The sequence below is a fragment of the Zophobas morio genome, unplaced genomic scaffold (assembly GCF_036711695.1).
Source record: "Zophobas morio isolate AGI-343-1 ecotype UQ-CSIRO unplaced genomic scaffold, CSIRO_AGI_Zmor_V1 ptg000009l, whole genome shotgun sequence".
Lineage (NCBI taxonomy): Eukaryota > Metazoa > Arthropoda > Insecta > Coleoptera > Tenebrionidae > Zophobas > Zophobas morio.
The window spans coordinates 6,149,100-6,165,044 of NW_026972114.1; the positions used below are offsets into that span (position 1 = coordinate 6,149,100).

Consider the following 15,945-nt stretch of genomic DNA (forward strand, 5'->3'; position numbering starts at 1 on the left):
TTACATCTCACATCCGGAATGTCATAAATTATAAATGTAGAATAAGTGGCTTTATGCCATGACATCTGCGACTAGAAGCTACACTGCAAGCCGGCCGCTCCATACTGACCTACTTGACCGTCACGTAAATTTTTAATAGTTTTTGCAGGAACCCGAAGTGCGCCGACAGCGTTTCATCCAGCTGTGTTGTCTGTATACCGTTTTTGTAACCAGTTTTCTGATAAGTGATAATGTATTTGCCGAAGGGTCGCATGCGTTTATGGAGCAATGTTCACAATTTGCCGTTGGGAAATTACATAAATAAATTAGCAATTCTACCGACTAAGCGCTGGTCCGAGTTGTAATTTCGCATTGTTGCGAGTTGCTACATTTACGCAAATGACAGGTGGGCATCAATCAACCACCAGGGTTGCAACTTCGATAATTTGTAATTAACTTTTCTTTTCGCCGCAAGCAGGAATTACGAACAGGCAAAGCGCAGGGTAATATTAATTTTATTGTTTAATTTTTTGGCCAACACAATAGAATCGAAAACGAGCTCGTTTGTTAGTGTTACGTCATAGCATTTTTAGGGCACAGATGAGGCAAAAGCAGGATAACGTGGTGTTGTATGTGCTATATTATTTATCATTTGTTTTGTGTTGATATATTTTTTTTAGTTTTTACTCAAATCAGGAGTTTCGAGGAAATAAGTGAGCTTAATTCTGTATAACTAAATCTTGAAAACAGTTTTGTTAACTCTGTGTACGGTATTTGATTATCTGTTGGTGCTGGCTCTCATCTGTTGATGTAGATTTCAGTTCGAAATATCAGCTTGTTGGTGACTTTAGAACAACAGATCGATGAAACCCACTAATACGAAATCATAGTCACGTCTGACGTATGTCGTCTGTCACCATAACACTGTGAGCTGGTTGTTATCATTTTTATCGAGGAGACAACAGTGAATTGGAAATTTCAAATCTAATCCTCCTAGTTTCCATGTAACTTCAGGTGTGCCACATTGCAGTGCTATGCTTTGTCTTATTTTTTCTAATGATCTGTAATTTAGCTTCGAATTTTCGAATTTTCTACTCGATGTAATTGATTTCAAGAAAGTTAACTGTGTTGAGAAAACAATTAAACTGCAATCCGATTTGGACAGTTTGTAGGTATAGTGCGCAAAGAATCGTTTGTATCTAAATATCAATAAGTGCTATTGGATTTAGTTCATTTTTAAGAGTCATTATACAGGGTGTCTCAGAAATAAGTACATTAATTTTAATCAGTTATAGAGCTCATTGACCTCAACAACTTTTTTTAGTAGAGTTTTGTCAAGAACTTTTTAAATATCAAGTTAAAAATTGTTAAAGTTATATCCCAATTAAGGTTACCCGCCCATGGATCCTCAGTCACCCATGGACACTAATAATTATTATAATTAATAATTTATGGTCAAAAACAGTTACTAGGATACGTATTTTCCTAATCTGTTAGTTTCAATAACTGAACTTTCTGGTCCTGAAAGGGGTACATTTGTTCTCTGAGTATCCTCCAAATACTGCTCTCCGATACATCACACTAGACAGTGATACGTGCTAGTGCCCGGTCGAGCTTCGACACTCTTCAAAACAGCCTCTTCAATATTACCAATTCTATTACTACGTAACTTACCCCGATCCTGAGGTGCAGGTTTAAAAGATCCGTACTCTCGAAAATGCTGCAACGTTCTTAAAAATGCGCACATTTGGCAGACGACGATTTGGGAGGTTTTCTGAAAAAATTCACTGGGCGCGAGTGCCGTTTCCCCGAGCTTCACCGTGCGTTAAAACGATATCGGCGCATTCCAGATTTGAAAACAAAGCCATTTCAACACATATAAATTAGAAATCTGTGCCAAAAAAACTTCAAAGATACAACGTTTAATAAAAACATTGACATAAAAATGATTGTCAGTGTCAAAACGCTTGCTAGGGTACCTTCTTCATTGTTGTAGTGTTGTTATTATTTAAGTTATTATTTAAGGTGAACATAGACGGCTCGTAAATATATGGGTGGGAAAATTCGAAATTCGACATGAGTTTTCGAAAAAATGCTAGATAAAAAAGTTGTTCCGTTTCACGAGTTCTGTTGCTGGTTAAAATTAATGTACTTATTTCTGAGACACCCTGTATAGATAAACTATAAACTCTTCGTGTGAGTGTGAGCCCGTAGCGGTCTGGTGGTTTACAGTGTATTACAATGGTGATTTTTTAAAAAATTAAGTGTCCAAGGAGGTGTACTGTTCCATTTTCAAATGACCGTTCTGGCTTATATTTTAGTATTCGTCTTATAGAATCGTTACTTACAGACGGATTTAGAATAACCTGATTTATCTTATCGCACAGTTTCTTGTGTATGTTTTTTTTCTTTTTCTTTCTCCATTCGTTCACCGGGTTGCAAGGAGTGACGAATATGTCAACTGTCGGAAGGAATGAGGTGGAAACTACCACATTGGATGTGCAAATCTCAGTAAATCCGCTTATAATTTTCTAAAAGATACTGGTCTGATTAAAACTTAGGACTGCGGCTTAAGTAGCCCTTTTACACTCACATCGGATGATAAAAACAAAACAGAGTTTTCTGGCTCGCCATGAGATGTCCTAAATGAAGATATCCAGCAAAATCTTAATAATAATAATAATAATTTGTATGCTGTAATTCTAGAATCTCGAAAGTTGTTCTGTTAATTTAATCAATGCATATCATTACTTGGTCTTAGTACCCGTAATGATAGAAGTCTTGCCTGAATGCCGGTCATTTCCGGGTCAGTGGTGGGTCTTAATAATAATAATAAATTTATTTATTACCCAGCAGAAATTTTCCATTAACAGGGTAATTACAAGTTAATTAATGTTAAACTAAACTAAGAGTACTAAAAAATAAAATACTACTAAAATAATCAAATACAACCGCAGTTAATTAATTAATTTAGAAATTAAGTTAAATTCGACATACAGTGGGCGGATGTGTAACAATATGGAAATAAATTAACATTCGCTTTTAAGCAATTGAATCAAAATAACCCCTGGCAAAATTAACAATGGAACCAAGACTATCATTGTATAAATCACAATTTTGAGAAATTTTATTAAAGTTCTGACACATTACATTAATAGGTGATTTCATACCAAGATTGGTTCTGTAGTGTCTAAGTTTGAACATACTCTTGTCCCGTGTATAAAATGAAGGTACAAAGAACTGTATTAGAAATAAAAGATATGGACAATCAATTCTATTACGACACAATTTAACTACAAAACATATGCTAGCAATTAACCTTCTACAGTGCAGTGACTGAATCCCGAAACGTTCCAGTAAATATTTTTGATTAGTACCACGACTGGGATAGATATTATCAGTTCTAAAACACAATAATTTTAAAAAACTCCTTTGAACCTTTTCTAAGTTGATTTTTTGATATATGTAGTATGGGGACCAAATAATGTTAGCATATTCTAATTTGGATCTAACTAACGAAAAATACAGGATTTTTAACACGGGCACACTATGGAAATCTCGGGAGTTACGTACTATAAAACCAAGAGTTCTTAAAGCTGCATTAGTTATGTAACACAAGTGATCAATGAATGACAATTTCTGATCAAAAATTACTCCAAGATCCTTAAATGTGGAACATCTGTGCAGTTGAACGGTGTTAACGCTATAATCAAAAATAATTTTATTCTCATTCCTGGTAAAGGAAATCACTTTACATTTTGCTAGATTTAATTTTAGATTATTGTTCTCACTCCATTTGTAAATTTGGTTAATGTCAGATTGAAGTTGTAGGCAGTCCTCCCTACTTGACAAAAAAAATTCTAAAAATTTTTAAGTCGTCTGCATATAAAAGGCACTGCGAATCGACAAATAAATCAACAACATCATTGATATAAATATGGAATAAAAGTGGCCCCAATATCGATCCTTGAGGCACACCAGTATTAGCTATGTACTTATCCGAGAGGTAACCGCCAAGGGATACGTAGTTAGTTCTATGATCAAGATATGATTTAAAAAAATTTAATAATGTTTTCGAAAAGCCAAGACTTGACATTTTAGAGAGCAATATGTCATGCTGAACACAATCGAACGCTTTTGAGAAGTCGGTGTATATAACATCAACTTGTCGTCTCTTATCAAGCGATTCCGATAGAAATTGCGAGATACAAGCCAAGTTTGATATTGTCGATCTATTGGTCATGAATCCATGTTGGGATGTAGTTATTAAATTTTTTATTTTAGGAAACACGCGATTACGAATCACACTTTCGAACACCTTGGATAAATTTGATAATAACGAAATTGGTCGATAATTTTTTATATTTGACACATCACCATTTTTAAAAATTGGGCAAACTCTTGCATCTTTCCAGCTGTTTGGAAACGTTTCTGAATTTAAAGCTAAATTAAACATGAAACACAAAGGTTTAACAATCGCTATAGCACAACCTTTAACAACAAAAGAAGGAATCTGATCAAACCCTGACACACAAATAGGTTTAAATCTCCTAATAGCATTATGAATTTCCTCTTCACTTAAATTAGAAATGGTAATCAATGGAGGAGAATTATGAGACAGTGTATCGTTATCCTTTTTTAGACCAGTATTACCCTTGTAAATGTCATAAAAAAAATTTGCAAAACCATCAACAACTTTTTGAGGTATATTAAACTCCTGGTTTTCATCGAAAACTGTACCTGGGACAGCCGTTCTACCTTTTTTGTTTTTAATAAAACACCAAAAATAATTCGGATCAGATAGAACAGAATTTTCAACCTTCGTTAAATATAAATTATAATCACGATTAATTATTATTTGTTTAACAGTTCTCCTTTGATCAGAGTATGCCGTGTAACACTCAAAAGAGCGACATTTCTTAAACTTTTTAAACAGAGAATTTTTGGTTTTAATGTGATAACGTAATTCGCGGGAGTACCAAGATGGAAATTTCAATTTACCAAATCTGACCAATGGAACATATATTTATCAAATAAATCATAAATATGTTTGTAAAATTCATCACAAGCTGAGTTAGTATCAGTACAGTTTTCAAGAAAAGACCAGTCAATGTTAAGTATTGCATCATATAATTCTATAAGATTCGCTTTTTTAAAGTTATACTGTTTAAGTGTCGAACATGCAGAAAAGTTTGACACTTTTTCTATATTTAACTGATATTCTACACTTAATGATGGATGGTGAGGGTCCTCTGGCACCAAAGGGCTAAAATCACGATAAACTGCACATTTTATTTCACTATGAATCACAAGGTTCAGAATTCTATCATTACTGTTCACTATCGTGTTAGCTTGTTTAAGATTGGTGTAAGTCATTAAATTTCGTATAATTGTACTTTTTCTATCTCTGCAATCCTTCACCAAGTTGGGAACATTAAAATCACCAACGATAATAACAGTGTCATTTAAGTTAATGAGATAATGCTCAAAAGAATCACAAAACATCTCAAAATCTTCAACGGAAATATCGGGTGGAATGTACACACAAAAAATAAATAACGAAGTCATACTTAGAATAATTTTACATCCTACCAAATCAACAAGAGAAACAGAAAGGGTAACAGTACTTAAGTCTAGTATGTGCGATTTAAATTCATTATTAATGGCAATGAGTGTTCCCCCACCTTTAATACGACCAGTATCTACATTTCTATCATCCATAAATACAGTATAATTATTGGAAAAAATTTCAGATGAACTTACACTAGAATTCAACCATGTTTCAGATAAACACACAACATTATATTCCAATTGGCTACAGCTAGCGTATACTTCATCAACTTTTGTGCATAACCCTCGAACATTTTGATAGTAAAGGTAAAGTTTTGAGTAACTGTTGGGCTCTGTTAATTTAAATTACTATTATTAGAAGAAGGTAAGTTATTGCGATCGCCTGGTGATGCAAAAACAATCTGTGGAATGTTGCGAATATATTTAATAGTAACATTATCACCCTTAGGTTTACGAACACGAAGTTCCTCCCGTAGGTTATTAAGATGAAGTCGTTGATTAGGAGTTTTGTCGTCCATTATGAACACTTCTTTAAATTTCGTCGTTTTGAGTGATGATTTCTTGCGAAGTACAATACGTGCCATATCCGGATTCTTGAATCTGAGCTTTAGAAGGCGAGGTTGGCCAGACGTGGCCTTGCCAATACGCATAACATTTTCGGGAGTAACCACTGCTGCAGGATCAACCAACTTCAATATATCAATAGCGATATCAACATTCCCTACATTAGCTCCTTCAGGTACATTGGAAAGAATTACATTGCCATCTTCCTGATGCTTTAAGAAATGTCGTAATTGGCTTATCCAGCGTTATTAGTGAAAACTATTCTATGCTTAAACAGCAAATCGCTGACTTAAAAAATTAAAATTAATGGAAAATGTCTAGTTAGTTTAGACAGCGGTAACATATTTGATGCAATTGAGGTGCAGCGATATCTCGGATGCAATGGTTTTAATCACTAAAATCAAGCTGCTGATGATCAGTTAAAACGTGTGAATTCTGCTAGTGTTCGGGAGAAAGAAAATCCCAGTGCTAAGGATATCTCCCATTCCTGCTGGAATTATAATAGCTGTTTTATGTACAAACATACGATCGAGAAAATTAGGAACGATATCTTCGAGATATCCAATACGTAGCAATTAACTTATCAAACCACCTTTTGTTTATCTGTTCGTCCACCACTGATTTTGAAAGCATAAAACTTTACGCTATTTAAAACAGTTATTCGGCTTTTTTAGTGTTTATTTCATATATAAGGAACAAATACTAAAATTTCACTTAAACATTGTTTTTAAATGTATGGGGGTTCTACATACGACTATTGTCGCATGTCACATTTAGCATGTCATCTTTAATTCTCAATCATGTGTTCGTTTTGCTGGCCCAATCTTCTTAGAAATGGACCTTTATGAACAGCCTATTTCCATATCTTCCAACTTCTTTTTTCACTTTTCTAAGATTACTAAAAAGGTTGGTAAAGACAGCAACCTTGCTCTGTGCTTTGATGAGTTTAGCTGTTCTGAAACATTTTTCCGGCCTTAAATTGAATGATTTATCTATATAGCTATTACTAATGCTTACGTAAGTGCTCTTTATTTGCTTTTACTAAGTACCTACTTCCAAACGCTTCTTAATAAGAACGTTACTATACGCCTTCTCCAGTTCCATGAAGAGTTACAAAAAAAAATGAAAATGCTTAAAATTTGGTACAAAGTAACAACGTGGATGATCTAACTAAAATTATACTTATTTTGTTGTACGTCAGGTAGTTTTTCACATACTACCTTGGTAAATTTAGAACGAAAGATGCGTAAAAAGATCACCCCCCGACATGCTACAATTCACTCCATTTCCATTATTTCGATATGAAAATCTGTATCATCACCGTCATTTTCAAATTCAGATTCTGAATCAGATTCACCAAGCGAAATAATGAAAGGAGGTATAGATTCGTACGAAAGATTTCCCATATTTTTTCCCAATCTGCCAAAATAAGTTTTTCACAATGCTTACAAAAATTTTGCCACATGCTTGGAGTACATTTAGAAAGCACCTCAAGCCATAAATTCTCCACCGTATTTCTTAATGAAGGTTGCGAATTTATATGCTTGTTGTAATAGTTCTTACAAAATTCCCACGCCATTTTAATTGGATTATATTGACAATGGGACGGAGCTAATCTAAGAACTTCGTGGCCACTTTCTCTTAATGTTTCGTCTACCAAATATCTTTTTTTCTATTGTTTCTGAAGGGTTTAATTAAATCCCACAACTGTTTCTTCGAAAATTTTTTGTCAAATTCAACACTATGTTTAAAGAGCCATTGCTGCATTTCACATTTTTTACTAGAAAAAGTAGGTGGTTTATCCAACTGAACCGAATGATACGGTGCATTGTCTAAAACCACTACACATTTTTGGTTCAACTTTGCCAAAGCAGGAATGAACTGATTAACCACCCAATTGTGAAAGATTGCCGCGTCGATCGTTTTATGATAGTCTCTATCGTTATTTTTTGAATTTAAAAAATTGTTACAACCATCCAAGAACCCCCTCCAGGATGCAGCTCTAATGATTACAATATTCACTTTGACTCACTCATATCTCTATATTGTTTTTATAACTCCGACTTACTCATACTGGATGGTTTCAAAATACCGGACTATGTAAAGTGGGTCTTCTGTGATTGCAACCTTCCCTCTTATGGTTACTACAATAATTTTATTAACTTTTTTAATTTATCTCAATATAATTTTGTTAAGAACAATATAAATAGGGTGTTATACCTAATCTTATCTAATAAGAAGTGTGATGTTAATAGGACACTGGATACTCTTACCTCCGAAGATGCATACCATCCTGCCCTTGAAATTATTACTGAGTTTGGTAAATCTATCTTTAAAAATTTTCCGTCTTCGACTTTATCTGAATATAACTTTAATAAAGCGAATCTTCCTGGGTTATACTGTGCCATTGTTGATATTAACTGGAGATTTCTTAAAGTGAATTTAATGACATTGAAGAGTTCGTTAGCAAATTCTATGCTAAACTAAATAGATAATTTATTTGATATGTATGTTCCTAGAACGTCTTCCTCTCTTGGAACTTATCCCTTATGGTTTATCAAATATATCATTAATTTAATTAAACAGAAACATATAGCATGGACAAAGCCTAAAAAATCAGGTAAACAAGAAGATTATTATTCATTCACAGTTTTAAGGACAAGGATTAAAAAGAGATCAACGCGTCTTACAAAACCTATATTTCTAATTTACATCATGACGTCAAGCTAGATCCAAATCGATTCTGGACTCATCTTAATTCATTGAAAAACGTGATAGCACTACCTTCTGCAATGAATTATGAGAACAAATTTTTTTCTAGCCCACAAACCATTGTTAATCGATTTGCTGCATACTTTTCTGGCAACTTTTCTACACCTACTGCTATTACTAGTGTCGAACATGGTGCTAATACTGATGTTCTCCATTTAAAACATGTTTCTGAAGATGAAATATTAAAGGCCTTATTTAAGTTACAACCAAGTCACACTGCAAGTCCTGATCTCATTCCTTCATTTTTCACTTCGCAATTGTAGATCAGTGTTTACATTTCCATTGAAAATCATCTTCAATAGAATTTTAAGTCCTCAACATTTTCCGAAACAATGGAAAATCTCTAAAGTCTGTCCGGTGTTTAAAAAAGGCGATAGGACACAGTGTGTCTCAACTGAAAACATGTTTAAAAAAAATGACGCCAGAAACAGCTGCCATCTTCAGTTAGCATTGTAAATAGAGATTTAAAATTTATCAAATTTTAATTCTTACCTGATCCTTTTTTCTTTAAAAATTTTATAAATTGTAATTGTTGAATCTTTCATTTTTTTGTTATAAATAAACACAGGATTCAGTCAATGAAACAAATTTAATTAACAATATAATAAAATAGCGATTAGATATGATCGACTCAAATCGGTCATGCGTAGTAAATATGTGAAGTCTCATAAACTGTACTTTCATGACCAGTTTCGGAAACTTAGATCTGATGCTAAGAAACTCATCACGAACGCATATACCGAATACCTATTGCAGATGGAAAAGAACATTACCCTGGATCCAAAAAAGTTTTGGTCCTTTGTGCGCTCAAAGAGAGGTGTTACGGGTATTCCCGGTACAATGTTTTACAACGATGAATGCAACTCTGATCCTAATATTATTGTTAACTCCTTTGCTAATTACTTCAAAAGTGTTTTTATTGACTCTTCACCTCTCACAGACGATGTTATTTTCACGAAGGTTAACAACACAGTATCGGTTACATATATATCTGAAGATGAAATTATTGGAGAATTGAAGCGTATGAAGAACTCTATGACTTCTGGACCTGACAGCATCCCAAGTTTTTTATTAAAAGATTGTGCCCATGTTCTCTCTAAACCGCTTTCACATATCTTTAATATTATGTTGAAGTCATCTACATTTCCTAATATCTGGAAATTGGCACAAATCTGTCCGGTACTAAAGAAAGGGGATCCCTCCCAAGTCACAAACTATAGGCCCATTTCCATCATATGTAATTTTTCCAAAGTATTTGAGAGCATCTTGTATGCTCGTATTTATACTTCTGTTAAAAATTATATTTCTGAATATCAGCATGGGTTTATGCAAGGAAAATCCACCATTACTAATCTAGCATGTTTCTCCCAGTTCGCTTCTAATGCGCTAGATAGAAATAGTCAAGTTGATGTTATATATACGGATTTTCAGAAGGCCTTCGATCAAATTGATCACTACGTCCTGCTTAAGAAACTTGAAACCTTTGCTTTCTCTAACTCTCTTCTTGCTCTTCTGAAATCTTATCTTCTCAATAGGCGTCAACAAGTTGTACATCGTAAATTTAAATCTATAGTTTTTGTCTCAACATCAGGTGTCCCCCAAGGATCCAACCTTGGACCCCTTTTATTTCTAATCTACATCAATGATATTACTGACGCGCTGGAACCCTGTAATAAATTACTCTTCGCTGACGATTTAAAGATCTTCATGGAAAGCGTGTCAATTGCTGACTGTGTCACATTACAAAATTGTCTCAATGTTCTATCCAAGTGGTGTAGTTCTAATCGTTTTCGCCTAAATTTACCTAAATGCAGTATTGTATCCTTTACAAAAAAACTCAATTACAATATATACCCATATTCAATTGAAGGAACAGTATTACACCGCAATTTCAATTTCAAAGATCTAGGTATCCTGTTTGATGCTCAACTTATGTTTAAAGAGCATATATTTAATGCTATCAATAAGGCATTCAAAATCTACGGTTTTATATATAGAAACTGTCGAAATTTTACCAATTTGACCGTTTTGAATACCCTGTTTTGCTCATTGGTGCGACCTCATCTTGAATATGGTGCGTTGATCTGGTACCCCATCTATAGAACATATAATATGTCCATTGAAAAAGTGCAACGACGTTTTTTAAAATTTCTCGCCTTCAGAATGGACCGTGCTTATCCTGTATGTGGCATCGATTACAATATTCTCTTGAATAGATTTCAATTTTCTTCTCTAGAAACTCGAAGAATGTTAACAGTCTTGCGTTTCCTATATAAGTTAGCTCATGGTAAAATTGACTGCCCCTTTATCTTGGGTTCCCTTCGGTTTAATGTTCCTCGTCCTGGGCTGCGTTACGCTCCGTTGTTCAACCTCTCTTACAGCCGTACCAATGTAGCAGTCAAAGCTCCAGTAGCAGTATTGATGTCCACATACAACGTTCTTTGTCAAGATTGTGATTTACACCATGACTCAATAAATTCGATTTTAAATCATGCTCGTGCCGCTTTAAGTGTAGTGGAATCGTGAAACGTTCTGTTGTCTCTATTATGTATACCCTGTCATTTTATTGTGTTATTGTATTTTATATTGTACACTTTGATCTCTGTAACTGGGTTTTTACCTGTAGAATGATCAATAAAGATTAAAGATTAAAGATTAAAGAAAAATCTACAACTGCCTTTTTCAATCTGTGCCCATAATTATCGTCATCTAGAAGTTTAATTTTATAACGTTTCCAGTATTGAAGAAACTCTCTGTGTATAGATTCTCCAGCTTGCTCTGATCACAGTCCAAGGCCCCTATTACCTAAAAAGTGTAAACTATGTTAAGATCAGAAATGGCAACATGAATTTTTTAAGTCTCTGATGTGCCAGTAGCCTTTACAGTCTTCTTAAAAGGCAATGCTTGCAGAAACCTTTTACGAAATGCCGAACAATTAAAAGATCCTGGTATGCTCCACATAGTAGCCCCTTTACAAGTTACACCTTTTATTTCTGCTTTTCAAGCAATGAATAAAGTTGTCGAAGTTTCTTTTTCGAATAAAAAAATAGACTGGCCTAAATTAGAAAAGTATTTAACGCACCTTAAGAAGACTGTAAAGGCTACTAGCACATCAGAGACTTTAAAAATTCATGTTGCCATTTCTCATCTTAAACATGGTTTACACATTTTAGGTAATAGGGGCCTTGGACTGTGGTCACAGCAAGCTGGAGAATCTATACACAGAGAGTTTCTTCATCACTGGAAAGGTTATAAAATTAAACTTCTAGATGACGATAATTATGGGCACAGATTGAAAAAGGCAGTTGTAGATTTTTCTGCTGATCATATCTAATCGCTATATTATTATATTGTTAATTAAATTTGTTTCATTGACTGAATCCTGTGTTTATTTATATAAAAAAAATGAAAGATTCAACAATTACAATTTTTAAATTTTTAAAGAAAAAAGGATCAGGTAAGATTCAAAATTTGATAAATTTTAAATCTCCATTTACAATGCTAACTGAAGATGGCAGCTGTTTCTGGCGTCATTTTTTTTAAACATGTCTTCAATTGGGACACACTGAGGAGTGATATTACAAATTAGAGACCAATTGCATTAATTAACAATATAGCTAAAGTCTTCGAATTTGTCATATTGGAACATACTGCTCGTTACATCTCTAATAAAATATCCATTAATCTGCATGGTTTCATTACTCGAAGATCTATTATTAGCAATCTGGTATCGATAACGCAGTTTTTATGTGATAATCTTGACAAACGTCGGCAAGTTGATGTTGTGTTTACTGATCTGATAAAAGATAAAAATTTGGTAGAGTAGATCATCAATTACTGCTAAATAAATTCGATACAATCGGTTTATCTCAAAAATATATAGCTCCCATCTCATCTTATGTTCAGAATAGATCACAATTCATTCAGTATAGACCTTTTAAGTCGGTGCATTTTTTACAGCGTTCTGGTATACCCCAAGTTTCAGTTTTGGGACCTTTATTTTTTTCCGTCTATATTAATGATATCGTTGATTCTCTCAATGTGCACTACCTACTCTATGCGGATGATCTTAAATTATTTCTGCCAATTATGAATGAAAATGACTGCAATACACTACAGGATAATGTTGACACAGTACAGACCAGATGTTCTAAAAATAATCTCTTTCTTAATCCAGACAAATGTTGTGTAGTATCTTTTTCAAGAGACATGACCAACGTAACGAGCTACAACTACATGATTAATAATAAAGTTATAAAAAAATCCGGGGGTTATTCTGAAGTTCTCTTAATCTTGTACTTGTACAAAGCACTTGTAAGGCCGAACTCGAATATGCCTGTGTTGTATGGTCTCCCATTTATGATGTACACGTTGCAACAGTTCTGAAGGTACAACGACGCTTTTGCAAAAGTCTCACCTTTTTAATGACTGGAGACTACCCACGTCGAGGGTACCCTCATAACATTCTCCTAGAAAATGTTCAGCTTTCAACTTTGGCTAGTGGACGCAGACACTCCTATTTAAAATTCCTACCTACTAGCGAAAATCTATTTCAACATTCCCAGTTTTAACGTTAGGAAATTTTATTTACTACATCATGAAACGGCAAAAACTAATATCCTGGAGATGTCACCCTTATTTCAGATGATCAATATTTTTTCTTCTACTGATATTGACATCTTTTACACCAACATACGTCAGTTTAGAGGAATATTAAAATATGATCATTAAACAGAGTAACTGTAGTACTGGAAAATGTATCTCCGACAATTCGGACAAGTAATAACTTGTAGCTACTTGATTGTATAATTGGACGTAAAATCTATTGGCCGATTTACAATACTAATAGTAATAATAATAAAATAATTATTATAGTTTGATTTTTTTTTTTAAGTATTAAATATGTGGGGTTTTCTGTGGCGTCATTTTTACATGTTATCAACGACTTCCTTGTGCGTTCACAAATTGAATATTGCTCTATTTGGCACCATTCCCATAAGACGGACATTAAGATTTTAGAAATATTACGAAAAAAGTTTCGACGCTGTATGCGAATTTAATATCGGTATTATACATTATGCAGGAAACTATGGAGTTATCATGGAATGGTTTCAACTTCGTCCATTACACCTAAGGGGAACATTGCCTGATTGTTGCATTTTATATGCAATTATAAATTTTATTGATATTTCAAAGTTAACCATGAAGGTTGGATCCTCAAAACCATAAATCAGAAATTCAATGCCACCCTGGATGTTTCTAACCCACTATTAACTGGCGGCACGCTCCTTTTATTGGCGTCATTATCCCCCTGCATTGTCCGACAATCCCTCAAAGTAGCAGTTGTAAAATTCTACTAAGTGCTATTGTAGTGTTCGAATCTCTGAACAACCAGAACCGCCAAGATTTCTCAATTTCGATTGTTCTTACAAATCTGATTTGAATAACGCAATTAGGCCAATGATGCAACTGTTAGCAGGAAACAGTTCAATAGATATGTTCTTAAATCCTATGCATACATTAAAGTGGAAAATTGTGTATATTTTATTTAGAAATTTCTAACTTAAGAGTGGATGCTTAATTTAAACTTAAATTAATTGTGAAAGTTCTATATTAGGAAGATTGATTTGTTAAGTGGTGTTTTTTCTGTATTTTTTTATGTAAATGGAGTTTTCCGTAATAAACTAACTAAACTAAACAAAACTAAAAAGAGCGAAGTCGCAAGAAAATTGTTCATATCGTTAATATATATTAAAAATAACAATGGTCCGGGGATGAATCCTTGTGGAGCTTCTGAAGGTACGCAATGTGGACCAGAAAAGCAATTGTTAACTTTCACTAAGTGAAACCTGTTCCCAAGATAACAAGTAAACCACCTCGAAATAGAACCTGAAATGCCATACACTGATAAAATCTAAGCTTAATAAAATTGCATCATTAATTTTATCAAATATTTTGCTGAACATTTTTGAAATGCAAAAGAGAATGAACAAAATGGTAAACATTATCAACATTTACTGTGATGTTTAATCGCAATGACTTTGTTTCTTTTTATTGTAATGAATTAGTTTTATTTTTTAATAAGACATGAAACATTTAGGCAACCAGTTATACAGATGCATGTGATCTTTGTCATGCGTCCTTGGGCATTTAGTAAAGTTCAAATCTGAAAGGCGACACGTATTCATGACGTACATCGACCCTATAATCATTTATAGAAACCCTGTATAATTATAAAACAAATCAAATGCGCCATCAGCATACTTGATATTGCATAAAGTTGCATCCTAATCCACAGTAGACAAATAATTACAAATATCAGCGTAAGAGGCTAAGTTAAATTCAATATTGCTCTTAATATGAAATACAATGAGAAACAGTGGGTGACTGGGTTCTATCACAGAACTAAATCTAAGACATTTCCGGATAAATTCTCAATCTTATTAAATTGACCAAAGCCACAGGCAAATAAAATATTACGAATAGTTTTATCATAAATTCCTAAAAATAAAAAGGGAATAAAGCCAGTGACTTCATCATCTGACCTCCAGATTATGGTGGGTAAATTGTAACTTCCAATTACAAAAATATTACAGTTAACAAATTGATCACATATACTAGCCACAGGTACAACAAGTATTATATTAAAATTTCAAATCTCAGTAAGTACACCAATTAAAAACAGTCAAAGTGAGTAAGATTTCGCCTTTCAAGCATTACTGATTTCACGAGTTCCCGTTTCATAGTCCCTAAAAATATTCCCCTATTATGTCGAACACATAATCTCTGGAATTTTGTATATACAAATATTCTCTTTCTGCGCCCACAAGGAAAAGGTCTCTTTCTTTACTTCTTGAATAAATAACTATTTCTTCCCTATTGACGACGTAATGTTTTGCAGAATGATTCAAAGCTTTCGATGCAGAGTATATTGCTCCAGATAAAATTACTTTCCCAGAAAAGTGCTGAATATCTCAATAATCGGCGTATTTCAGCCGGCAATAAATGCGAGTGCTTTCTATCCACGAACTTTTCACACAATTTTCGCGCGATTGCTCA

At 33.7% G+C, this 15,945-nt stretch overlaps 1 protein-coding gene across 1 annotated transcript in view; it reads right to left on the reverse strand.

The window, feature by feature from the left end:
- Positions 1-15,945, reverse strand: part of LOC135125784 (metabotropic glutamate receptor 2-like) — a 1,169,526-nt gene that overhangs the window by 665,895 nt on the left and 487,686 nt on the right. The window lies entirely within an intron of this gene.